This window comes from Glycine max, chromosome 12 (assembly GCF_000004515.6).
Source record: "Glycine max cultivar Williams 82 chromosome 12, Glycine_max_v4.0, whole genome shotgun sequence".
NCBI classification, from domain to species: Eukaryota; Viridiplantae; Streptophyta; class Magnoliopsida; order Fabales; family Fabaceae; genus Glycine; species Glycine max.
The window spans coordinates 30,436,809-30,461,631 of NC_038248.2; the positions used below are offsets into that span (position 1 = coordinate 30,436,809).

The 24,823-nt window shown below is 44.2% G+C and overlaps 1 non-coding gene across 1 annotated transcript; it reads right to left on the minus strand.

Moving 5' to 3' along the window:
* Positions 1-23,602: 23,602 nt before the first annotated feature.
* LOC112998665 (small nucleolar RNA R71) lies at positions 23,603-23,709 on the minus strand. The gene has a single exon (XR_003263759.1). It is a non-coding gene; the product is annotated as a small nucleolar RNA R71 (small nucleolar RNA).
* Between the last annotated feature and the right edge of the window lie 1,114 nt (positions 23,710-24,823).

A 24,823-nucleotide genomic window follows, 5' to 3' on the forward strand; every position in this document is an offset into this window, starting at 1 on the left:
CCTCTCGGCTGACGAGAGTCGCGGGTGACCATGAAATTTCCACATGTAAATGACTTTGTTGTCCCCGGAGGAACAAAAGGTGCAGAAGACTGTGTCAGCCTCTGCATGCTATCAAGCGTTCTGTCTTACAGATAGCAAAAGAATGGGTGCGAATAACCATAAGGTATCTCCGCGTATCTTGGGTGCAGAATGACCAAACTTGGTCTCTGCTTGTCATCGGGCCCGCCGCCTCTGGATGACAAAAGGGTGCGGATAACCGTAAAGTATCTCCGCGTATCTTGGGTGCAGAATGACCAAACTTGGTCTCTGCTTGTCATCGGGCCCGCCGCCTCTGGATGACAAAAGGGTGCGGATAACCGTAAGGTATCTCCGCGTATCTTGGGTGCAGAATGACCAAACTTGGTCTCTGCTTGTCATCGGGCCCGCCGCCTCTGGATGACAAAAGGGTGCGGATAACCGTAAGGTATCTCCGCGTATCTTGGGTGCAGAATGACCAAACTTGGTCTCTGCTTGTCATCGGGCCCGCCGCCTCTGGATGACAAAAGGGTGCGGATAACCGTAAGGTATCTCCGCGTATCTTGGGTGCAGAATGACCAAACTTGGTCTCTGCTTGCCATCGGACACAACTGTGTCTGCCTAGCAAAGGGGTGCAGATAACCGTAAGGTATCTCCGCGTATCTTGGGTGCAGAATGACCAAACTTGGTCTCTGCTTGCCATCGGACACAACTGTGTCTGCCTAGCAAAGGGGTGCAGATAACCGTAAGGTATCTCCGCGTATCTTGGGTGCAGAATGACCAAACTTGGTCTCTGCTTGTCATCGGGCCCGCCGCCTCTGGATGACAAAAGGGTACGGATAACCGTAAGGTATCTCCGCGTATCTTGGGTGCAGAATGACCAAACTTGGTCTCTGCTTGTCATCGGGCCCGCCGCCTCTGGATGACAAAAGGGTGCGGATAACCGTAAGGTATCTCCGCGTATCTTGGGTGCAGAATGACCAAACTTGGTCTCTGCTTGCCATCGGACACAACTGTGTCTGAATGGCAAAGGGGTGCGGATAACCGTAAGGTATCTCCGCGTATCATGGGTGCAGAATGACCAAACTTGGTCTCTGCTTGTCATCGGGCCCGCTGCCTCTGGATGACAAAAGGAGTGTGCGTCACATGACCTCAGGGTCAGTATGACAAAGATTATGGGGCGGCTGACAAAAGCAAAGCTCTTGCTCCTACGTATCCTCCAATGAGGAACTCAGACCTACGTAGTTCTGGAACTTGTGAGACTTGAAAAGTCTCCATCGGAAAATGATGACATCTCCGGAAAGGGCGCAGATGACCATATTGGTCTCTGCTCGTCAATCACACTTGGGGTCACTGAATGACGAGGTGCGGATAACCGTAAGGTGTCTCCGCGGGCTACCAGCTCTTGAGTCATGGCAACAAAAGGCGGTATGGTCGACAAAAGCGAGGCTCTTGCTCCTACGTATCCTCCAATGAGGAACTCAGACCTACGTAGTTCTGGAAAACTTGTGAGACTTGAAAAAGTCTCGTTGTTTTCTCCACTAAAATGCAAACATGCTTTAGCAAAGAGACAAATATTCCAACTGATTTAGAGCAGCATATGCTTTTTTGAGTGACAAACAATGCGCCTACCAGGGAAGGAGAGTCTGCTGATGGGATCCCCCATAACCATAAATGAGATCTTGGATGTTAGCATTTCGTTTCTAAATGACCATTTAGAGGAAACACTGGGTTCGACAAAAATAGAAGAAAATCACTCAAAGTGTATCAATCTCGCACAGGTAAGTGTTTCATCCTAATTCCGAACCATAGATATGTCATGACTTGACTTTGCAAATTATTTCCTATCAAATCAAAAATTACATGCGTGATCATGGATCAAATAGGACTTCCCTTGGGAATGGGTTCTTTTGGGGAGTTTTTCGGCTTTTGTGTGTTTTTGGCTTTTGATTTTCCTGGCTTTTCTTTTTCTGTTTTTTTTGTTTAGTGCGGGGCGAGAAAAAAGGGTCGCTAGCGCACGGGATTTTGGTTGGTAATTAAAGGGAGAAGACCATTTTAGGTCGTGGCTTCCTTTTTTGTTCATTTGGTGACAATTCTGTATTGTTCAGATATTGTCCGGTCCAAAGACCTCTCTGCACATTTCTTCTGTTTTCTTTCGATCCTTAATCAGGAGCTTTCTTTCCTTCTTTTCTCTTTTTCTTTCTCCCATTCTTTGATTGGGAACTTCTTTCTTTTCTTTTTGCTTTCTTCCACTTTTTGATTGGGAATTTCCTTTCTTTTCTTTATGCTTTCTCCCACTCTTTGATTGGGAATTTCCTTTCTCTTTCTTTTTGCTTCCGAGGGTAAGGATTATGGTGAGTCAGGATTTTGGCTCAAGGTTTGTAGAATGGCTAGGCATGGTACATGTCAGGGTTTGGTTTGGTTCAAGGACAAAAAGGGATGCCCCACATTATTTCCATGACACAAATGCAAAAATGATGATTTGGAAATTTTATGCAAAACTGGCCATGCATGCACCTATGCGGACACTCAAGTGTCAAATTTTTATGGTCATGTGATGCTAGGGCTCAGGATTCATTTCTTCTATTTTAAATCAACCCAATGTTTCCAAAATATGTTCTTTTATCAATTTGTGCATTCACCCGAGTCCATTTTGGGCGTCCGGGAAAACTTTCACAGCATTCACCCTTCAGGTGTATACACATTTTTTTCAAAAATAGGTTATGATCAATGAATTTTTTCAAAGAAAAGTTGGAAATCATCTCTTTTCAAAAGCATGTCGGTTTTTAGCTAGACAACTTATTTTCTTCTTTCTCCTTCTTTTTTTTTTTTTTTATCATTATCATTTGTTTATTTCTTTTTCTTGTTTGTTTTCTTTTTTCCCCCTTTTTTTTTCATGAGGTATTTTGCTACCTAAACATGTGTATATTTTTGCGAGGTATTTTTGCTATATACATGCATATCCAAGGTATCTTGCTACCTAAACATACATATATATGTTTTGTAAGGTATTTTCGCTGTATACATGCATATCCAAGGTATCTTGCTACCTAAACATACATATATATATTTTGTGAGGTATCTTTTTGCTACATACATGCATATCTAAGGTATCTTGCTACCTAAACATACATATATATATTTTGTTAGGTATCTTTTTGCTACATACATGCATATCTAAGGTATCTTGCTACCTAAACATACATATATATATTTTGTTAGGTATCTTTTTGCTACATACATGCATATCTAAGGTATCTTGCTACCTAAACATACATATATATATTTTGTTAGGTATCTTTTTGCTACATACATGCATATCTAAGGTATCTTGCTACCTAAACATACATATATATATTTTGTGAAGTGTGTTTTTGTTTACATACATGCATATCTAAGGTATCTTTCTACCTAAACATACATATATATATTTTGCGAGGTATGACTACCTTCCGAGCTTGTGCTCGTTTTATTTAAATTCCTAGGATCATGAGCAACTAGGTGTGTCTTACTATGAAAAGTGATCAAATAACAAGCACAGATTCAAAAGGTACTAGGTTGCCTCCTAGTAGCGCTTCTTTAACGTCTTTAGCTGGACGCCTTATGACTTGTCAGTCACTGACCTAGTACTTTGCTTACCTTTGGCTTTGGACTTGGTAGCCTGCTGGTCGGCCATGTGTCGTAGGCAACGCTCTAACCTTTTTGCGGATGAGCTGAGGTGAACTCTAGAGGTGGTGGCGGTGTGTCTATTGCCCGCTACCGGCCATCCCAATGCTGCTGTGGTGTCTCGCCCTGCGCCTGCCTGGGGGCGCAACACTTCTAGATGAAAACTCGATTGGTAGGGGGCCTGATGACCCTGCTGGGGGCAACAGGCACTCCCTTGAACTGATAGAGACCCGTATTTAGAGCTTGACAACTCCAAGACCCTGTTGGACTTCTTCGGGTCCACTGGGTGTCTTGCAGGCGCAATCCCTGCAAACAATAGATGAAATCAGAAATCAGTTGAGCGATGTGCATACTTACCTATGATGACGTGACCTTGCCGGGGGGGTACGGGCACCCTGTAGGACTGATAGAGGCCCGTAACCAGAGCTGGAAACCCCAGGGCCCTGTTGGACTTTTCCGGGTCCACTGGGTGTCTTTGTGGGTGCGATCCCTGCAAACAATAGATGGTATCAGAAATTAGTTGAACCATATGCATACTTACCCACGTCGGGACGACACAGACCAACTGATACTTTTGCAGGGGGAGATTGGCATTGCGGTCTCTGGGCAGAATGTTGCTAAGTAGCAATGTCATCTATATCTGTGTAAGAGTGGTCATGTTGGTGCGCATGATCCGCACTCGTCTCTTTGCAGCGGCACGGGTGAAATCTTGCCCCAGTATGCATAGTAGCTGTGTGATAGCCTCCCTCTCTGGTTGTGCTCGCACAGTTGGCCCTCCTCCAATATCAGGGGGTGGCCCAGGAACTGTTAAAAGGAAACTACTGGTCCCTTAACCGGGAGTGCAAGTCTCGGTTAAGCATTTAAGGACAGAGGACCTTAAATTATCTTAAGGTGTGGATATGGAGCCCACTGAAAGTGAGGACGCGTAGTCCTCTCAAGGCGAGGGTGTGTAGTCCCCTCAACGATGAGGGTAACTAGTACCCAAGGTGAGGGCGTGTAGCCCTCTCAAGGCGAGGACATGTAGTCCTCTAGAGGTGAGGGCGTGCAGCCCTTTGATGGCGAGGACATGTAGTCCTCTCAATGGTGAGGGTAACTAGTACCCAAGGTGAGGGCGTGTAGCCCTCTCAAGGCGAGGACATGTAGTCCTCTGGAGGTGAGGGCGTGCAGCCCTCTGATGGTGAGGACGTGTAGTCCTCTCAAGGCGAGGGTAACTAGTACCCAAGGTGAGGGCGTGTAGCCCTCTCAAGGCGAGGACATGTAGTCCTCTCAAGGCGAGGGTAACTAGTACCCAAGGTGAGGGCGTGTAGCCCTCTCAAGGCGAGGACATGTAGTCCTCTGGAGGTGAGGGCGTGCAGCCCTCTGATGGTGAGGACGTGTAGTCCTCTCAAGGCGAGGACGTGTAGTCCTCTCAACGGTGAGGGTAACTAGTACCCAAGGTGAGGGCGTGTAGCCCTCTCAAGGCGAGGACATGTAGTCCTTTGGAGGTGAGGGCGTGCAGCCCTCTGATGGTGAGGACGTGTAGTCCTCTCAAGGCGAGGACGTGTAGTCCTCTCAACGGTGAGGGTAACTAGTACCCAAGGTGAGGGCGTGTAGCCCTCTCAAGGCGAGGACATGTAGTCCTCTGGAGGTGAGGGCGTGCAGCCCTCTGATGGTGAGGACGTGTAGTCCTCTCAAGGCGAGGACGTGTAGTCCTCTCAACGGTGAGGGTAACTAGTACCCAAGGTGAGGGCATGTAGCCCTCTCAAGGCGAGGACATGTAGTCCTCTGGAGGTGAGGGCGTGCAGCCCTCTGGTGGTGAGGACGTGTAGTCCTCTCAAGGCGAGGACGTGTAGTCCTCTGACGGTGAGGGTAACTAGTACCCAAGGTGAGGGCGTGTAGCCCTCTCAAGGCGAGGACATGTAGTCCTCTGGAGGTGAGGGCGTGCAACCCTCTGATGGTGAGGACATGTAGTCCTCTCAATGCGAGGACGTGTAGTCCTCTCAACGGTGAGGGTAACTAGTACCCAAGGTGAGGGCGTGTAGCCCTCTCAAGGCGAGGACATGTAGTCCTCTGACGGTGAGGGCGTGCAACCCTCTGATGGTGAGGACGTGTAGTCCTCTCAAGGCGAGGACGTGTAGTCCTCTCAACGGTGAGGGTAACTAGTACCCAAGATGAGGGCGTGTAGCCCTCTCAAGGCGAGGACGGGTAGTCCTCTGATGGTGAGGGCGTGCAACCCTCTGATGGTGAGGACGTGTAGTCCTCTCAAGGCGAGGACGTGCAGTCCTCTGATGGCGAGGGCGTGTAGCCCTCTGAAGGTGAGGACATGCAGTCCTCTGATGGCGAGGGCGTGTAGCCCTCTGAAGGTGATAGGTACAAGTACTCGAGGGTCCACCCTTATGAGAAAGCAAGAGATCGACTCATCGAGAGGGCCGGTCATCCCAAATCCACAAGATTCAGACATTAGATGTAGGAAATCTATGCAATTAACATAAGTTTTGGGGATGCAGATGCATGCAACCTTTGTCGTGAAAGTTTGGTAAATGCAGACTTCATATGAAACAATGCAATGTAATGGAAAGTTGTACAATGTTCATGACATTCTTTCCCTATTTTGTGATTTTGATTTTGATTTAAATTTTTTTGGAAAACACAGATTGACTGTCCTTTTGAAAGAGGTGATAATTCATGCAACCTCATCCTATCTTTTTGCAAATCTCTCCGGGAACTCCCTCAGAGTGTATGTTCTTTTTGATTTAGTCACTTGACTATTTTGGAGTGACGGCAATGGAGTCGTTTGATGTTTGATCAATCCATTGAAAACCTAGGGTTTATCCCCCCTTTTCTTTTTCTTGTTTAAAAACATCGACAGGCGAGAACTTTTGATCTGCCCCTATGTTCACTTGAGGCTCATGCACGATGCCCTTCATTGCCCCAGTGTAAGGCTTTGAGGTACCAATCGTTGCCTTTCGTCATGACCTTGTAGCTGGGAACCTATTGAGTGAGAACTTCTAATCTGCCCCTAGGTTCGCTTGAGGTTTTTGCATGGTGCCTTTCGTTGCCCCAGTGTAAGGTTATGAGGTAACCATTATTGTCTTGTTTTCACGACCTCATAGTGAGGAAGAATGAAAGAAGCAGTTGATTCTTGCAAAAAGAATTTTCCAAGGAAGAGAAATAGTTGAAGGATCTTTCAGTTGATGGATTAAGTCTAATGACTCCTATGTAGAAGCAAGATGTTTTGATGTTTTGATGATGCCAAAGGATCAAGTGCTCTTTTACGAGAAACCTCTTCTTCTCTTCTTCTCATTTCTGAAAAGGGATTAAGAGACCGTGGGTCTCTTGTTGTAGGGGATTCTTGAACACAAGGGAAGGGTTGTCCCTATGTGCATTGTTAATCCGAAAAGAGAGAGTGAAAGTTTAATTGGGGAATAATATTCGTATCTTAATTCAATCCCCTCTTCTTCTCAAGGTAACTGAGGCCATTTGTCCAACATCCTATTCTTGATAACTCACTTCTCTCTAAAAAGACAAACTTTCCAGGATGATAAAATGAGGTCACATGAACGTCTTGAAAGCACAGTCAATCAAATGTTTTTTTTTTCTTTTTGAACACTTTTATTTTATTTTATTTTGAAACTTATCTGTTTTGAACTTTGTCGTTGTTTTACGGCACCCCCACCAACGTGCAAGACGAGTAATCTCTGATTGAACAGTCTTGGAATTCAACACTCAGGAGCGCAGGTCGCTTGAGCAAACAGACCAATGGCTTGCACCTACATTCCGATGAAAGTTGAATAAGCAAACATGCGTTTGTGAGAGGATGAGGGACAAAGATATCAACTTTATCCATTTCATTTAACATTGTAGCTGTGGTTTACAATAATGGCATAAACTTGGAAACCCTGATGAGTCATTAGGGACACCTAACAACAGCTTTCAAAATTGCCCCATGTGTGGCATCTCTTGTCAATGTCGGGATTTACACGCAATTCTCCTCAAATTTCAGCCAGCCCGCATCAATTAGACCTTGCACCTTATGCTTCAGAGCCCTACCATGCTCAATGGAACGCCCCGGGGCTTCTCCGTGACAAGCACACGTTGCGTTCGAGTCGTATTCTCGGAGAAATGGAGGTTGATGAACCTTGGATAGGGTTATGGCTACCATTGAATTATCAAGTAGATATGGGAGCAAGTCAGCATAGGACACTGGAATTGGGGTGAATTCTACAGGCTTTCTCGCTGCAAAATTCACTTCTTGGTTGGTGTTTTTGGTTTGTGCTAAAGGTGGTGTTCGTCATTGGAAGTGCGGTAGACAGACTTTGTGGTAGATTTAGGGATGGCCTTTGTGGATAACTGGGTGGTGGGTAAGGAGAAAGTTTGTTATTGGCTGAGTAAAGATATTGTTGGGTTGGTGGGAAACTTGGCCGTACAGGAATGGCAGTCACAGCATGGGTTTCTCCCTCATCCTCACCCTCTTCATTTGCCCCAGTTTTCTCAGTCGTCCTAGTAGGATGATCAAATTTGCCTCTTTTCGGATCCACTTCGATCTTTTTGCTGGCGAAGACCAAATCTGTAAAACTTGAAGGTGTGTAACCCACCATCTTTTCATAGTAGAGTATCGATAATGTGTCTACCATCACGATTATCGTCTCCCTTTCCATCATTGGGGGTACCACTTGGGCCGCCAGATCCCTCCACCTTTTGGGCGTGTTCTTTGAAAGATCCGTCCCCCTTTTTGCAAATGTTCTGTAATTGCATCCTATCCAGAACCATATCAAAATTGTACTAATACTGCCTAACAAAGGCAACCATTAGGTCCTTCCAAGAATGGGCTCGGAAAGGTTCCAAGTTAGTGTACCAGGTAACAGCTACCCCAGTAAGACTTTCTTGGAAGGAATGTATCAGCAATTCCTCATCTTTTGCGTATTCCCCCATCTTCTGACAATACATCTTTAGATGGTTCTTGAGACAAGTAGTCCCCTTGTACTTGTCAAAGTCCAGCACCTTGAACTTGGGAATGACCATGTTTGGGTATTAGGAACAACTTTTCTAGGTTAGCAAAGGCATAATCTTCACCTCCTTCAATGGCCCTGAGCCTTTCCTTTAGATGATCCGTCTTTCCCTTTTCGGCCATAGCAGGAGGGGCTCTTCCCACCGCAAAATGCAATGGTTGTGGTTGTGGGCGAAACTGAGGGCTCTCCAAAGTGTTTTCAAAGGGTATACCACCAACTGCTTGCCCTTCAGTGGCATATCCGAGCCAAGGCTCGAAGTCAGCTAGATTGTGGTGGGGAATTTCATGTGTCTTTCCCATGGTTTGAGAGATATGTGCCTGAGGAGGTTATTGGTTCTCAATGAGTATCGGAGTGGAGTTATTGAGATTTTCATTGACAGTGTATGCCACATTGGGTGGTGTATAGTTGAGAGGCAAGCCATATGACGGGAAGGCGTGCTTGTTTTGAATTTGCACATCATGGGGGCCGCCCGTACTTCCTAAATCTTTGGCTACCATATTTGAGGTTGGATGATTCATTTGCTTGAGGCCGGATGGGGACGTCGGGTTCACCTTAGCAACAACGCTGGTAGCGGCAATTGCAACCGCATTGGCTTCCATTATCTTCTTCACGCTCATCATGGCCTCCATCATTGTGGCCATTTGCTCTTTTATGGCCTCCATTTTTGGCCTTCATTTTCTCTTGTACCTTCTCTGCTTCACCCATTACTCCAGCTCTAGCACGAGTTCGGTAAGGGCGCCGTAAAGCGTTTCCTTTTCTTTTTGATAAGTTCATTTATTTTATTTTATTTTATTTTTCAAGGAAAGAATGCAATGAGCAATGCAACCCATGAAAAGCATGGATGTATGCGAATGATGTACAGTTGAAGTATTGCGAATTTTTACCCAGGATATGGGGTTGAATCAATTTAGATTTTCAACATGGTCCATGACATCCTTGTCAAGGTGAAACTGGAAGTAACAGGGACATCAATAATCCTAAATATGTTTGGCAGTAGACGAAGCAGTGATGTGACTCGATTCATCTTTTGCCCCAATTTTGCAAGACGGTTACTTCCATATTTCAACTTGACTTGATGAACCTTTTTATAAAAGCATGAGCTTGGTTCAACCCTATAATCCAAGGAATGGCAATTCTGATCGCCAATACTTCAACAACATCTCATATGAATGAATGACTCGGGCATACTTTAAGCTTATGCACGGAAAATGTAATTATGAAATTGAGATGCCCGAAGAAACACCATTTCCTAGTTAACCATGCATTAGGTACCATGTTCAATTTTGTTTTTTAAGTGAAACGGGTTTATGATCCCAACATGGTTGGCTCGTGGTGCCTAACACATGAAACTAAGAATGTAGTGTGAAGTTTCACGCTTCCCCCTTTTTTGTTTTTGTTTTGTAGAGGAAAACGCAAGGATGAGCAAACATGAAAACAAATGGTATGCAATTTTGCAGACCAAAAAGTTTGTTGAATGCATATGCATGATGATGCCATGACTCATGCAAATGCAGGATACGTCCATTATGATGTTATGAAGAGATGCTTATGCGATGCATGATATGAATGCATTTTACGGACACGAGAGCCCGGAAAATTATCTCTTCTTACTTGCGCATTTGGGGGCGCAGTGCCCCATGTGTACAATTAAGAAGGTGAGATGGACCTTCCGGCTTCCCGTGACAAAGGACGAGACCAACATACAATGCATGCTAGAGATAAAATGTAGGAGTGATTTGATTTGCACAAGCTTTTTGGAGTAGAAACATGGGACCAACATTTTATTTCAAAAAGAAGTCGTATCCAATCAAGGTCTGAGAGACCATACAAGTTTCCTAACGATTTCTAATTATGTGGGCCATTAAGTCTATCATATGCTGACAATAGCCGAGAAGCCCATGAATCTCTTCGGGGGCGGAGTAGGTGTCTGCCATCGCCTTGGCCTTGGCTAACAATCGGGGAAGTTCTTGACTCCCGTTCAAGGTAAGAGCAAACCGATCCATCCACATGGTTGCCTCTTGGTGTAAAGAGTCGATCACCCTTCCTCTAGCCTCTTTTTCCGCGTATACTTGGGCATACTCATCCGCGATTCTATGCTCGTGGGCCGTGGCTAGACCTAACTCTTCTTCGTACTTGGCGATGATAGCTAACATGTTGGTCTCTGTCTCGCATAAACGTTGAGACAAGCTTCTTTTGGACCTTGAACAAGCAATCAACTCCTCTTTCAGAACCATGCTATGTGCTCGCGACTGGTCCCATTCTTCCCTTCGCAACTTGAGTTCACTATTGCTACCCCATAGAGCTCCGCGAAATTTGTTCCGGCCATACTCTTCCTTGCGAGCCCTCTTGGTCTCTTGTTCAAGGGCTCTTGCGGTAATTGCATTCTCTTCCCGTAACCCGGCGCACTCCTTCCGAACGTGTGTAGCAGCCAACTTGAACTTCTCCTTGGCGAGTTTTGCCTTTCCTAACTCGCTTTTGAGAGCTTGGACTTCCTCGTCCTCTTCCGGTGCTTCAAAATTCTCTTCGCTGACGACTTTTAACTTGGCGAGCCAATCTAAACCTCGTATGCGAACTTTCAGCCATTCGTGGTACCCACCAATGATGCCATTACGAATGCCTCTAAGCTCTTGATCTTTCCTTAACGGGGTTTCCCATGCCTTATGGATTCTTTGTATAGTCTTGGAATTTTGTGCGCCGAGATCCCTTACAAGGAAAGGAGACATGCTTTCTTTCGTCGGTGCTCCCCTCATGGGGTACCCTAGTTGTCTTATAGCGAGCGTGGGATTGTAATTAATACAACCCCTCGTTCCTACCAGCGGAATGTTTGGGTATCTTCCATATGAGAAAAGGACCCCTTCTTTTCCTTCCTTCCATAGGGGGAACCAACTGATTGTTCTACCTCCTATCCCGGCCAAGAGCTGGTCCCAATCCATTCTCCTCTTTTCAGTACACGAGCGATGACTCAGGAGCGGACATGGATGTCTTGTGTCTTGTTGGAACAAGTGTGAAACCAACCAAACACAGAGGGCGGGTAAGCAACAGATGATCCGTGCGCTACTCTTCTCGCACCTTCGGTCGAATGTGTCAAATATATCTGCCAAGACAGCTACCACCGGACTTTCCTTGCTATGGTGGTAGGCAAGGAAAGCGTCGATTGCTACTAGGTCTATCAAACCATCCACGTTTGGAAAGAGGACGACCCCAAAAATTAGCAAAGCTAACACATCCATAAACGGGACCTAGTCTCCTTGATTGGCCATACCCCTCGCCTTGTCTTCTAGGTACTTCTGTGGTAGGCCCGCTATGCCGTTCCGAGTCTGTTTTATGCGGTCCAAACCTCTTGCTGAATCCTTGACCACAGTTGCAATTCTGCTCAAAGAGGGGAGACACCCGGAGGAAAGATATGGTTTTCTTCCCCCGAGAGGACATCCTAGAATTTCCTCAAATTCTTCAATGGTTGGTACTAATTGGAAGTCTGCGAATGTGAAGCACCTCAAAGGCTGGTCGTAGTATTGGGTAAGTGATGCAATGGCTTCTATGGACACCTCTGCTATGGTCAACTCTAAGATCTTTCCGTAAGTCTTGCGGAAGGCTTGCATTTGGAGGGGTTCCATCAACCGCCCTAATTCCTTGATGCTGGTGGTATCTAGGCTTTTGACCTTGACTTGGTAGAACCTCTTGCCGGTTTGATTTGTTCCCATGCTTACTAAAGTGAGACAAAAGCTGGTGCAAATCAAAACTCCGATATCTCATGGGTGGGATGGATGAATGCATGATGGAATGCATATGACACAGATGCAATCTTGGAATGCGAGGGTCCGGGGAATTTGTCCCCTTCTTAGATACGACGTCTAGGGGTAGCAAAATGCCCCAACGCACGTTTTTAAGAAGGCGACACGGACCCTCCGTTGGTTTGTTTACAGTAGGGATCAAGACAGAACCCATATGCAATGCCTATGCAAAAGACACAATGCGGGAATGTGCCCAGTATGACAATATTTACCGAACATAAGCAAAAGGGTATATGATACTCATGCATGGCAGTGTGAAAAATGGCACGCAGCGTGTTTGCTTCGTGCCCCTATTTAAGGGACCTATAAGGGAGAGAACTAACTAGGCTTTTAGCAATAATTCCCAAGGTAGTTATATCTCTCTTGATGGTTTCTAGAGGTATCATCCCCTTTGACGAACATATTGTAGCAGTAGGGACTACTAGCAACAATAGGTTTTCAAAGAGAAAAGCTCTAGGTGAGGGTTCACCGTAATCAAGCAAGTCGGAGACCTAGCATGATTACAGATTCACCTCCACTCCTTATGCTCCCATGAACCCGGGTATAGGGCCCCTTTTTTTTCACTCACAGTGTGTGCAAATAGTGTTGGTGTTTGTGTGCATCAAATGAATAAATATTTACTTCATGCATACATTTAAAACGCACTAAAAGCAACAAAGAGTTTATATACACAAGAACATAATGAAAGGAAACCAACAAAGAGGTAAGTCACGGTAAAACATTGCACAAAATTAAATGGCCTAACTCTCTAAAAACAGTCCCCAGTGGAGTCGCCAACTGTCGCAACCTACCCTTCGGCGGGAGGGCGACGCGTGACTCGCAGGATGCGTGTTCCACGAAAGGAATACGCGCGGAGTCGCCACCAACGTTTATTCGAGGAAAACGTCGGAAAAACCGGAAAAGACGCGATCTACGAACTTTTAAGTGAAAAGGTTCGGGAGTTGTATTTACGCACGGGGAAGGTATTAGCACCCCACACGTCCGTCCCAAGGGACGGCAGCCTTTAATCGAATGTGCAAACATGACTTTGATTTTTATGTTCCCTTTTATGTTCTTATATCCTTTATACCCTTTTTATATTTTTTCTTTTTTGTGGTCGACAAGGGTGTTTCCCTTTGCTCCTACGTATTCCTCAATTTGGGATGAGAAAATCAGACCTACGTAGTTCTTTTGGAACAAAGTGTTTGGTTTAAGTTTGTTTTTTGTCTTTTTTGCAAAATATGTTTTTTATTTGAACAAAAGGTCATTTAAGGTGTTGAACCATTAAACGGTCTTTTGATTTTGAAAGGGGAGAAACGTTAAGGCGTTGGACCATTAACGATCTCTTGTTTTTGAAAGGAGAGAAACGTTAAGGCATTGGACCATTAACGATCTCTTGGGGTGGTCGACAAAAGCGGGGCTTTTGCTCCTACGTATCCTCAATTGCGATGAGGAAATCAGACCTACGTAGTTCTTGCTTATCAAGTGATTCTTTTTTATTTTAAGAGGTGATCATTTTAAGGCGTTGGACCTTAAAAATGACCCATTTTACTTAGTGAAAAATTGAAATGACAAACTTCAAAAGCTTATTTTTGTGGACGAGCTTGACTAGGCGAGTTGATTTTAGCCTTAGTTTCACTTTAGTTATTAATCAATTCGATTAAGAATGAGAAATCCCAAAGAGAAAACGTCCGATTGATTTTCTGCTTTATTTTACTAAAAGATGTCTTTTTGATTATTATATTATTTTTTACCTCTTTTTGATTTCCAACGTGGTTACGGCACGACCGAACGGTCGGAATTGATTTTGACCAAAGTTAATGGATAATACAATTCAAACGTTCGGTGGAAATTTATTTTATTTTTAAGTTAAGCGAGAAACGACTTAAGTAAAATGGCTTAAGCACGTCAACAGGGGGCATAAAAAGTAAACAAAACGAGAATCAAAATGCACGAAACACAATGTGGACCACTACGGGTACATAGAATGAATCGAAAAGCTTGGTTCGAGGCACTTACCCGTTGAAGATCGAAGAACGATGAAGAACGAATGAAGAACGTCAGAGAACGGTTCAAACCTTTGCGAGATTCCTCACGGAAAACGTTACGGAAACGTTTCGGAAGCGCCTCGGCTTAGATTTTCTTCGCGGAAACAATTTTTCCAAGCAAATTCCAAAGAGAGAGAAGTGCCTAAAGGGCTGGGATCCTTTTCTTCTTCATTTTCTCCCCTATTTATAGCAAAATAGGGGAGATGCTTGCCGCCCAGCTCGCCCAGGCGAGCTCAGCTCGCCCAGGCGAGCAGGGTTGCTTCCTCCAGAAGCAACCGCCTTCTGGAGGAACCTTCTGGAGGGCCCAAATGGGCCTGGGTGCTATTTGCACCCCCATTTTTACTAAGTTCACCCCCTCTGCTGTTTTTTTGGTAATTCTTTTTTCGTAAAGTTACGGAAACTTACGAATTTCGTAACGATACTTGTTTTCTTTCCGTAATTGTTACGGAACCTTGCGGATTACATAATCATCCCCTTTTTGACTTACGGAATGTTACGGAACCTCACTTAATTATGCAACGACGCTTCCTTTTGATTTCCGGTGTGTCACGGAAACTTACGGATTGTGCATCAATATTTTTTTGGTTTTCCGGCATGTCCTGAAATTTCACAAATTGCCTAATGATGGGTGCCAAACACCTCACGAGGACCAAAGAATGGTCGCACGTCATCGAGCAAAGGTTCCCGGACGAAATTAGGGTATGACAGAAAGCGATTGCTGCGCTCATGCCAGGAAATGTCATAAATGTCAGGCATACGCGGACAATGTCAATGTTCCGCCACATCCTCTGAATGTTATGTCCGCCCCTTGGCCCTTTTCCATGTGGGGAATAGATGTCATTGGGGCCATCGAACCCAAAGCATCGAATGATCACCGCTTCATTCTTGTGGCGATAGATTACTTCACCAAATGGGTCGAAGCAGCTTCTTATACTAATGTCACAAGGAATGTGGTAGTTAGATTCATAAAGAAGGAGCTGATTTGTCGATACGGACTCCCCAGGAAGATCATTACTGACAATGGCACCAATCTGAACAACAAGATGATGCAGGAAATGTGCGAGGACTTCAAGATCCAGCATCATAACTCTACCCCTTATCGACCAAAGATGAATGGGGCTGTAGAGGCTGTGAATAAGAATATTAAGAAAATTGTTCAAAAGATGACAGTGTCGTACAAAGATTGGCATGAGATGTTGCCTTTCGCCCTACACGGATACAGAACCTCGGTACGAACTTCTACTAGGGCAACGCCGTATTCCTTGGTTTATGGGATGGAAGCAGTGCTCCCATTTGAGGTAGAGGTTCCTTCTCAGAGGATAATGGCGGAGTCAGGCCTAGAAGAGTCAGAATGGGCTCAAGCACGCTACGACCAACTTAACCTTATTGAAGGTAAGCGTTTGGCCGCCAAGAGCCATGGGCGTTTGTATCAACGAAGGATAAAGAACGCATTCGACAAGAAGGTACGCCCGCACAAGTTCAACGAGGGGGACCTCGTGTTGAAGAAAATGTCCCATACTGTTAAAGATAATCGAGGCAAGTGGGCCCCAAATTATGAAGGACCTTTCATGGTGAAAAGAGCTTTTTCTGGGGGTGCTCTGATACTCACCCACATGGATGGCGAGGAGCTTCCCTCGCCTGTGAACTCCGATGTAGTTAAACGATATTACGCTTGAAGTCTGGGGCAATCGAGAGGACCGTTGCATGTTCTTTTACTTCTGAGTTTTTGTTCTTCTTGGTTTCCTCCAGGGATTCCATTCACTGTATTTGTCTCATTTCTTTGAAAAGAAAAGATGGGCGAGGTTTTAGTCCTCCCTTATATTTCAAACCTTGTGTTTTAGATTTGTTATAACTTGAGCCCTCTTCGCTCGGTGTATGGGGTGCCCCAAACGCTTATTTAAAATTGAATCTAACCAGCCTTCACTAAAATGAAATCATCGCATTAGAAACATTCATACATGCACATGCACGTGCATATCTTGTGATGACAAGGAGCAGAATCATCACGAGCCACGGTCAGAAGTCAAAACAAGTCAATGGCAGAAATCAACCAAGGTAAGACGATGACCGGTCACGATTGGTCGCATATTATTTGGCTCCTACTTATAGGTACTTAGGGATGGAGGCGAATGGAGGATAGGATCGCGACCGACCAAGCGTCACCCCTTCCCGGCGCTGGGCCAGCGGAGAACATCGCTGCAAGGCAGCCCAGTATCCTTTGAATTCGTAGTATTTTACTACTATTGTTTGTTTTTTTTAGTAATCGACGCCTAATTCTAACTTAAGTAGGTTCAAGTAGGCAAAACGCTAACCCATAAGAAGGGGGAGGCATGGTTAATGCACCTTTTAAAAAAAACAAATTAGCAGGTTAGCTCGCCTGGGCGAGCAACCCCTGCATTCAAAATATAAAAACGAGGGAGGGGAACATTTTTGCATCCAAAAACTTCCCCCCCCTCGTTCAAAAGAGAGGACTCACGAAGGCTTGCGGTTTTTGCTCCCTCAAGCCACTTTTGGTTGCCTTTTGCTTTCATTTTTGGTGTTATTATTCACTCCAACAAGTAAGTATTCAATCCTTGATGTTTTTAGCTTCCCATTGGTATATTTTCTTCATCTTTTGGTGCTCCAAATTGTGAGAATGTGCTTATATTTGTGGGGTAGTTTTGGTTTGTTTTTATGCTTGTTTTCTTGAGTTGAGGATTTGAATGAGAAGGCCTTAGGCCTATGCTGTATTCTAAAGCAATGGGGCATGCCACATTGTCCCCATCCTCTTGCAATTTATGTCCAAACATGCGCTCACCAAGTGCTCGGTGAAATGCCCCAATGATGTATGAATATGATTTTGTAAAATTGGGAGAGTGGGACTGTTTCTTATATGTAGGTACAGCATAGGAGATTCAAAATAGGTGCCCAAATGCAATTTCAAGCTTAGGAACCCAAACTTGTAGCTTCAATGCAAGGAAACATGCTTATGGCTAGGAATCCAAAATTTGGTTTTAGAATTAGAAAAACATGAAAATTAGGACTTGCTTGTGAGAGTTTTTGCTCGAATTTGGGCTGTCCCATGTTTGATACTTTATATAGAGGTAGCATGGAAAACACCTTGCAATAGTGTGTATACATAGGTAAATATAAGGAGCATGAAATTCCTAGCAAAGTGTGAATGATTGTCTTCCTAAATGAATGTATGATAGCACGGAATTCCCTTTTGAATGCAAGTGTGTGCATAATGTAAATAGCTTGCCAATATGTGTAAGTGTGAGTGAAACAATGAAAGTTTGTATGGTATATATATTTCGAGTGTGTGTAGGTAGTTTGTGATAGCAAATGTTTAGGACATAGTTAAGGGTAAATTTTGATGCAATGCCTTGAGCGTGAGAGTGTGTGTTCTTTTCAAATGCATATATATATGTATGACAACTAGAATGTGTTGGATGGCCTCTATGTTAATAAATAGTACGATATTCTACACATACGCATGTGCATAAATGGATTACATGAGTTTGGTCTAAATCAGAGGGGTTAGCATGACATTTTTGTGTTAAGATAAGCATTATCTTGTAAAACTAACTTCTAAATGTTTGTTCTCCCAGGAAATGGCCCTGAGGACACTTGCCTTAAAGAGATCCAGGAAGGATAAAGCGGCCGAAGGAACCAGTTCCGCTCCCGAGTATGACAGTCACCGCTTTAGGAGCACTGAACACCAGTAGCGCTTCGAGGCCATCAAGGGATGGTCATTTCTCCAGGAGCGACGCGTCCAGCTCAGGGACGACGAGTATACCGATTTCAAGGAGGAGATAGTTCGTCGGCGGTGGGCATCACTGGTCACCCCCATGGCCAAGTTCGATCCAGACATAGTCCTCGAATTTTATGCCAATGCTTGGCCTACAGAGGAGGGCGTGCGAGATATGAGGTCCTGGGTGAGGGGTCAGTGGATTCTGTTTGATGCAGATGCTATCGGCCAGCTCCTGGGATATCCTTTAGTGCTGGAAGAGGGTCAGGAGTGCGAGTATGGCCAGAGGAGGAACCGGTCCGATGGGTTCGATGAGGAGGCCATCGCCCATTTGCTATGTATACCGGGGCAGGATTTTGCCCGGACTGCTGCCGGGAGACGGGTGTGGATCATGCGCACCAACATGACCACCCTGACTCAGATCTGGATGACTTTGCTGCTCAGCAACATCCAGCCCAGCGATCATAATTCCGACCTCCCCCTGCCGAAGTGTCAGCTGGTGTATGCCATCCTGACACGGATGAGCATTCACGTGGCTTAGTTAATCGCTGATGCCATCTATCTATTTGAAGGTATGGCGCCTACCAGGCACCCTCTGGACCCAGATAAGTCCAACAGGGCCCTGGGATTTCCTGCCTTGATCACAGGACTCTGCCAGTCGTTTGGAGTCCCCGTCGCACCTAGCAAGGTAATTCGGCCGCCCATCACCCGAGCTTTTGTTGAGAAGTATTGCACACAGAGACAGGCCCAGGGGGATGCTCCGCAAGCCGCAGACGCGCCGCCACCTCATCAGGCTGGCCCAGCTGGATCATTTGATACGGAGCAGTATTTGCGGCATTTGGTTCGCCAGCAGGCGGCCAACCACCGGGCACATGTACAGACCCATGATTGTCTTTACCAGTTGAGCCTCAGCCTGCAGAGCCATGGTTTTACTTCTTTTTCGTGCCCTACTCCGGACCAGTTCAGGGCAGAGGTCGCATAGCCTGGAGATTGGCCTGAGGCCCGGGCAGGAGAGGCACCAGCAGAGGCTCCCGACGAGGCAGATGAGGCCCGCGAGGACGAAGAGATGGTCGATTTACTTGATTTCTTAGGAGGGAGCGGAGCCACATGATTGGGAGATCCCTGGGTCCATATTTCTTTTTGTTTCCATTTTTCTTGTTATATATCATCTTATTTCTGTTTGACTAAGGGACTAACGTTTGTTTTTTTGATGTGTTGATTGACTTTTGTTTTGTACATACATATCATTTGAGTTGTTACGTCGGTATTTGTTTCGTTGTTGTCAATAATGTTTGTTGAAATTCCGGAACCGTGTAGAGTTTTTCATTTAGGAACGTCATCCTAAAAAATAAAATGAACCAAAAATCCTAGTAAAAAGAGAGAAGCGTTGTGAATAAAAGTCATGTTCGTAAAGAAAAGAAAAAAGGTTTTTTATTTAAATATATGTGTAAAAGGAAAGTGTGTATAAAAGGATTCTTGTGTGTAAATGATGTGTGGAAAGGAATTCTTGTGTGTGTGAGCAACGAGTGTATATGAAGAAACTTTTGTGTGAACCATAAGTGTGTGTTGGGAAAAATAAAAAAATCTTTGAACGTAAATAGGGTTTGTATATAGACCGTGTGACGTAAAGAGAAAGAGTTCCAATGCGTGTACAGAAAAAGTTTGTCATGTATAAGAATGTAGATGTACAAAGAAAAGTTTTTCTCATAAAGGACCACAGGTGTATAATTTTGTGAATATATAAAAATGAAACAAAAAGGAAAAAGAAAGAAAGACCGTAAAGGTCGACATGTTATAGTTAAGAAGTATAAATCATTCGTAAAGAGCAAACGTATCTTCTGGAAACAAGGGACTGATGCTAAGAGTTTATTTTCCGGAATAACCGAGATAAGGATGGATGAATTCATTGAACTGATAAAAGAATATAATTGGGAAACGTTGGGTCTGTTTGTGTAAATTCCCAACCGTAGTATCACAATGCCATAAACGGGATGCTTGAGTGCCTACCTGGCTGTAGCCATGACTAATTTTGCACGTTGTTTTCAAATCATCATTGTCACGCGTGCCTTATGGAATAATATGGAAGTTCGGCCCGAAACCGACACCTTGACACCCAAATTTGTTTCGCCCCAGATATCAAGATTGGGGTTCCCACGATAAAAGACCCCACTGAGACACAACCCTAGACCTTTTTGAACCTCGGCCTATAAAAAGGGAATCCTCATCCTTTCCCCCGAAGCAAAGGACAGCGGAATCTCCTCAAGGGGGAGCAAATAGAATGCTAAAACCCGATTTCCCAAAGAAAGGGATGGGGAAGGAAAAGTGAAAAGAAAGAAAAGGAAGAAATGGAAAGAAAGGAAAAAAATGAAAATAAAGAAAAAAACAGAAGAAAGGAAAGGAGGATTCCCGATCAAGGATCGGAAAGAAGTGAAAAAGGAAAAAAAAGCAATTCTCCATCAATGAAAGAAAGAGGACAGAAATTCTTCAAGCCAGATTGCCACTCAAAATCATTCTCGACTGGCAATATCCCAACCCACATGAACAAAGAGGAAAAGACCGAAACACCCAGCTTCCTCTCCAAAAACACTACCCTCGAGAAAATCCTATTGGTCCGTGATCGTACGTTTGATCTTTGATTCGATAGGAAGTCGTGTGCAAAATAAATTCATGGTGCAGTTATGGTTTGGGAATAGGATAAAACGCTTGCCTTGTGAGTTTTATACACTATGAGTGAATTTATTTTCAGCTTAGCCCGATGTTTCCCCTGCATGTTCATTTAAAAGCTAAAAGTTGACATCCTGCCCTTCATTCTCGATTACAAGGAAGATTACCCTTAGCACAAGTATATTGTTTCTCTAAGATATGGTGCTCTCGCGAATGATTTATTTTTCTTTGCAAAAAGCATGTTTTCTTTTTAGGTGGAAAAAACCCGGTGGACCATTCGGTCCTGCCAATCTTTTTCGGAGCCCCATGAATTGCGTTTTTGTTCATGCGTCCTCCACCCACGAGTTTGGAGCCATGCGTAGTGATTGCTTAGTGCAATTCTCCATTCTCAACCCTTTTTCGGAGCCCCATGAATTGCGTTTTCGTTCATGCGTCCTCCACCCACGAGTTTGGAGCCATGCGTAGTGATTTCTTAGTGCAATTCTCCATTCTCAACCTTTTTTCGGAGCCCCATGAATTGTGTTTTCGTTCATGCGTCCTCCACCCACGAGTTTGGAGCCATGCGTAGTGATTGTTTAGTGCAATTCTCCATTCTCAACCCTTTTTCGGAGCCCCATGAATTGCGTTTTCGTTCATGCGTCCTCCACCCACGAGTTTGGAGCCATGCGTAGTGATTGCTTACAAAAGTGTATATGTATATTATATTTGTTGTTCTTGTTGTTCTTTGTATTGTGTTGTGCATAAAAGAAAAAGAAGGAGTAGAGACAAGAGTCGTCATGGACTAATCACGGAAAGGGCAAGACGGACGAAATCAGTGTCTTATCTTTGCTTTCCTCTTATCTCCGATAAAAGGTAAGTAAAGAGGGGCAACTGTCATACCCTAATTTCGTCCGGGGATTATTACTTGATGACATGCAACCTTTGGTTAGCCGCTTTGAGATACTTGGCGTCCTTTGTTGCACAATAAATGAAGTCCTGAGACGTGTCAGAGATCAAAAGGAAGCAGGCTTGCGCGATCCGTAAAATTCCGTGATGTGGCGAAAATCGAAAAGATGTGTTTTTGCGCAATCCGTGAGTTTCCGTAACTTCTTCGAAAGCTAAAAAAGAGTAAATACATAATCTGTAAGGATTCGTAACCTTGCGGAAGGAAAATAAGTATCGTTACGGAATTCGTAAAGTTTCGTAACGTTACGGAAAAAGAATTACCAAAAAAATAGAAGGGGGTGCATTTAGTAAAAAGGGGGTACAAATAGCAATCAGGCCCACTTGGGCCTTCCAGATTCTTCCTCCAGAAGTCTGTTGCTTCTGGAGGAAGCAACCTTGCTCACTTGGGCGAGCTGGGTGGCAAGCTCCTCCCCTATTTTGCTATAAATAGGGGGAAGAGTGAAGAAGAAAAGGGGTTCAGCCTTCTTGGCACTTCTCATTCTCTCGAAATTCCTGAGGAAAATTATTTCCGTGAAGAAAATCCAAGCCGAGGCGCTTCCGTAACGTTTCCGCAACGTTTCCGTGAGTAATTACGTGAAGATTCTCGATCGTTCTTCAACATTCATCGTTCGTTCTTCGTTTTCTTCAGTCTTCAACTGGTAAGTACCTCAGCTTTTCAATTCATTCTATGTACCCGTGGTGGTCCACATTTTGTTTCATGTATTTTTATTCTCGTTTTCATTCGCTTTTTATACCCCCTTTTGACGTGCTTAAGTCATTTATTTAAGTCATTTCTCGCCTAATCTAAAAATAAAATAAATTTACACCGATCGTTTGAATTGTATCATCCGTTAATTTCGGTTAAAATGAATTCCGACCGTTCGGTCGTGCCGTAACCACGTTGGAAATCAAAAAAGAGGTAAAATAATAATATAATCAAAAAATGCCTTTTAGTAAAATAAAGCGAAAAAATCAATCAGACATTTTCTCTTTGGGATTTCTCATTCTTAATTGAATTGACCAATAACTAAAGTGAAACTAAGGCTAAAATCAATTCGCCTAGTCAAGCTCGTCCACAAAAATAGGGTTTTGAAAGTTTATCAATTCAGTTTCTTACCAAGTAAAATGGATCATTTTTAAGGTCCAACGCCTTAAAATGATCACCTTTCAAGTAAAAAAAAATCACTTGATTCACGCATAAGAAAGAACTACGTAGGTCTGATTTCCTCTTTGATGGAGGGTACGTAGGAGCAAAAGCCCCGCTTTTGTCGACCTCAAAAAATAAAAAGAAATAAAAGTTAAGGTAACACAATTTCCACAATTCTAAAAATAGGTTGTTGTCCTTTGAGACAAACGCGAGAGGTGCTAATACCTTCCTTAAGCGTAAATACAACTCCCGAACTTAGAATTTTCATCTTGACCGGTTTCCTTCGGTTTTTCCGACGTTTCCCACAAATAAACGTTGGTGGCGACTCCTCGCATCTTTCCTCCTTTGGAAAGCGCACCCGTGAGCCTCGCCTTCGCTCGCCCGCAAAAGGGCATGTTGCGACACTGCCCAAGTTTCATGGTCTTGCAGGTGAAGATCCTCATAAGCATCTTTAGGAGTTCCATATTGTCTGTTCCACCATGAAGCCCCCTGATGTCCAGGAAGATCGTATCTTTCTAAAGGCTTTTACTCATTCTCTAGAGGGAGTGGCAAAAGATTGGTTGTACTACCTTGCTCCAAGGTCCATTACCAGCTGGGATGACCTTAAGAGGGTGTTCTTGGAGAAAGTATTCCCTGCATCTAGGACAACTGCCATCAGAAAAGACATTTCAAGCATCAGGCAACTTAGTGGAGAGAGCTTGTATGAGTATTGGGAAAGATTCAAGAAGTTGTGTGCAAGCTGTCCTCACCACCAGATTTATGAGCAACTCCTTCTGCAATATTTCTATGAGGGACTTAGCAACATGGAGAGGTGTATGATTGATGCTGCCAGTGGTGGAGCTCTTGGTGATATGACCCCTGCTGAGGCTAGGAATTTGATTGAGAAGATGGCTTCCAACTCCCAACAATTCAGTGCAAGAAATGATGCTATTGTCCTTAGAGGAATCCATGATGTGGCCACGGATTCATCTTCATCTGCTGAAAAAAAGAAGCTTGAGGGAAAACTTGATTCCTTGGTTAACCTAGTCACTTAGCTTGCCATAAATCAGAAATTTGCACATGTTACTATTGCAAGAGTATGTGGTCTATGTTCTTCTGCTGATCACCATACAGATCTCTGTCCTTCTTTGCAGCAATCTGGAGTCAATGAGCAACCTGAAGCCTATGCTGCAAATATTTATAATAGACCCCCTCGGCAACAAAACCAACAATAGCAAAATAACTATGATCTTTCAAACAACAGATACAATCCTGGTTGGAGGAATCATCCAAATCTGAGATGGGAAAATCGTCCACGACAATAACAGCAGCAGCAACAACAGCCTGTCCCTCCCTTCCAGAATGTTGCTGGTCCAAGCAGGCCATATGTTCCTCCTCCAATACAGCAGCAACAACAACAAAGACAACAAGCAACTGAGGCCCCTTCTCAACCTTCATTAGAGGAGTTAGTGAGGCAAATGACCATCCAGAATATGCAATTTCAGCAAGAGACAAGAGCATCCATTCAGAGTCTGACAAATCAGATGGGGTAGATGGCTACTTAGTTGAACCAAGCTCAGTCCCAAAATTCTAACAAATTGCCTTCACAAACTATGTAGAATTTGAAAAATGTGAGTGCCATCACCTTGAGGTCTGGCAAGCAAATTGAAGTGCCTCCACCAGTAGCAGCACCTACACTTGAACCCATCAAGCTTCATTCTACACCAGAAAAAGAGGATGAGCTAGCTGCACAAAAGAGAAAGCTTCCTGTTTATGAGGGAGCTAACAAAAATTTTCATGCTGGTGGACCTTCTTCTAGTAGTTCTGACTTGCAGCAGCCTCATATCCCTCTTCCATTTCCTCCTAGAGCAATTCCAAACAAAAAGATGGAA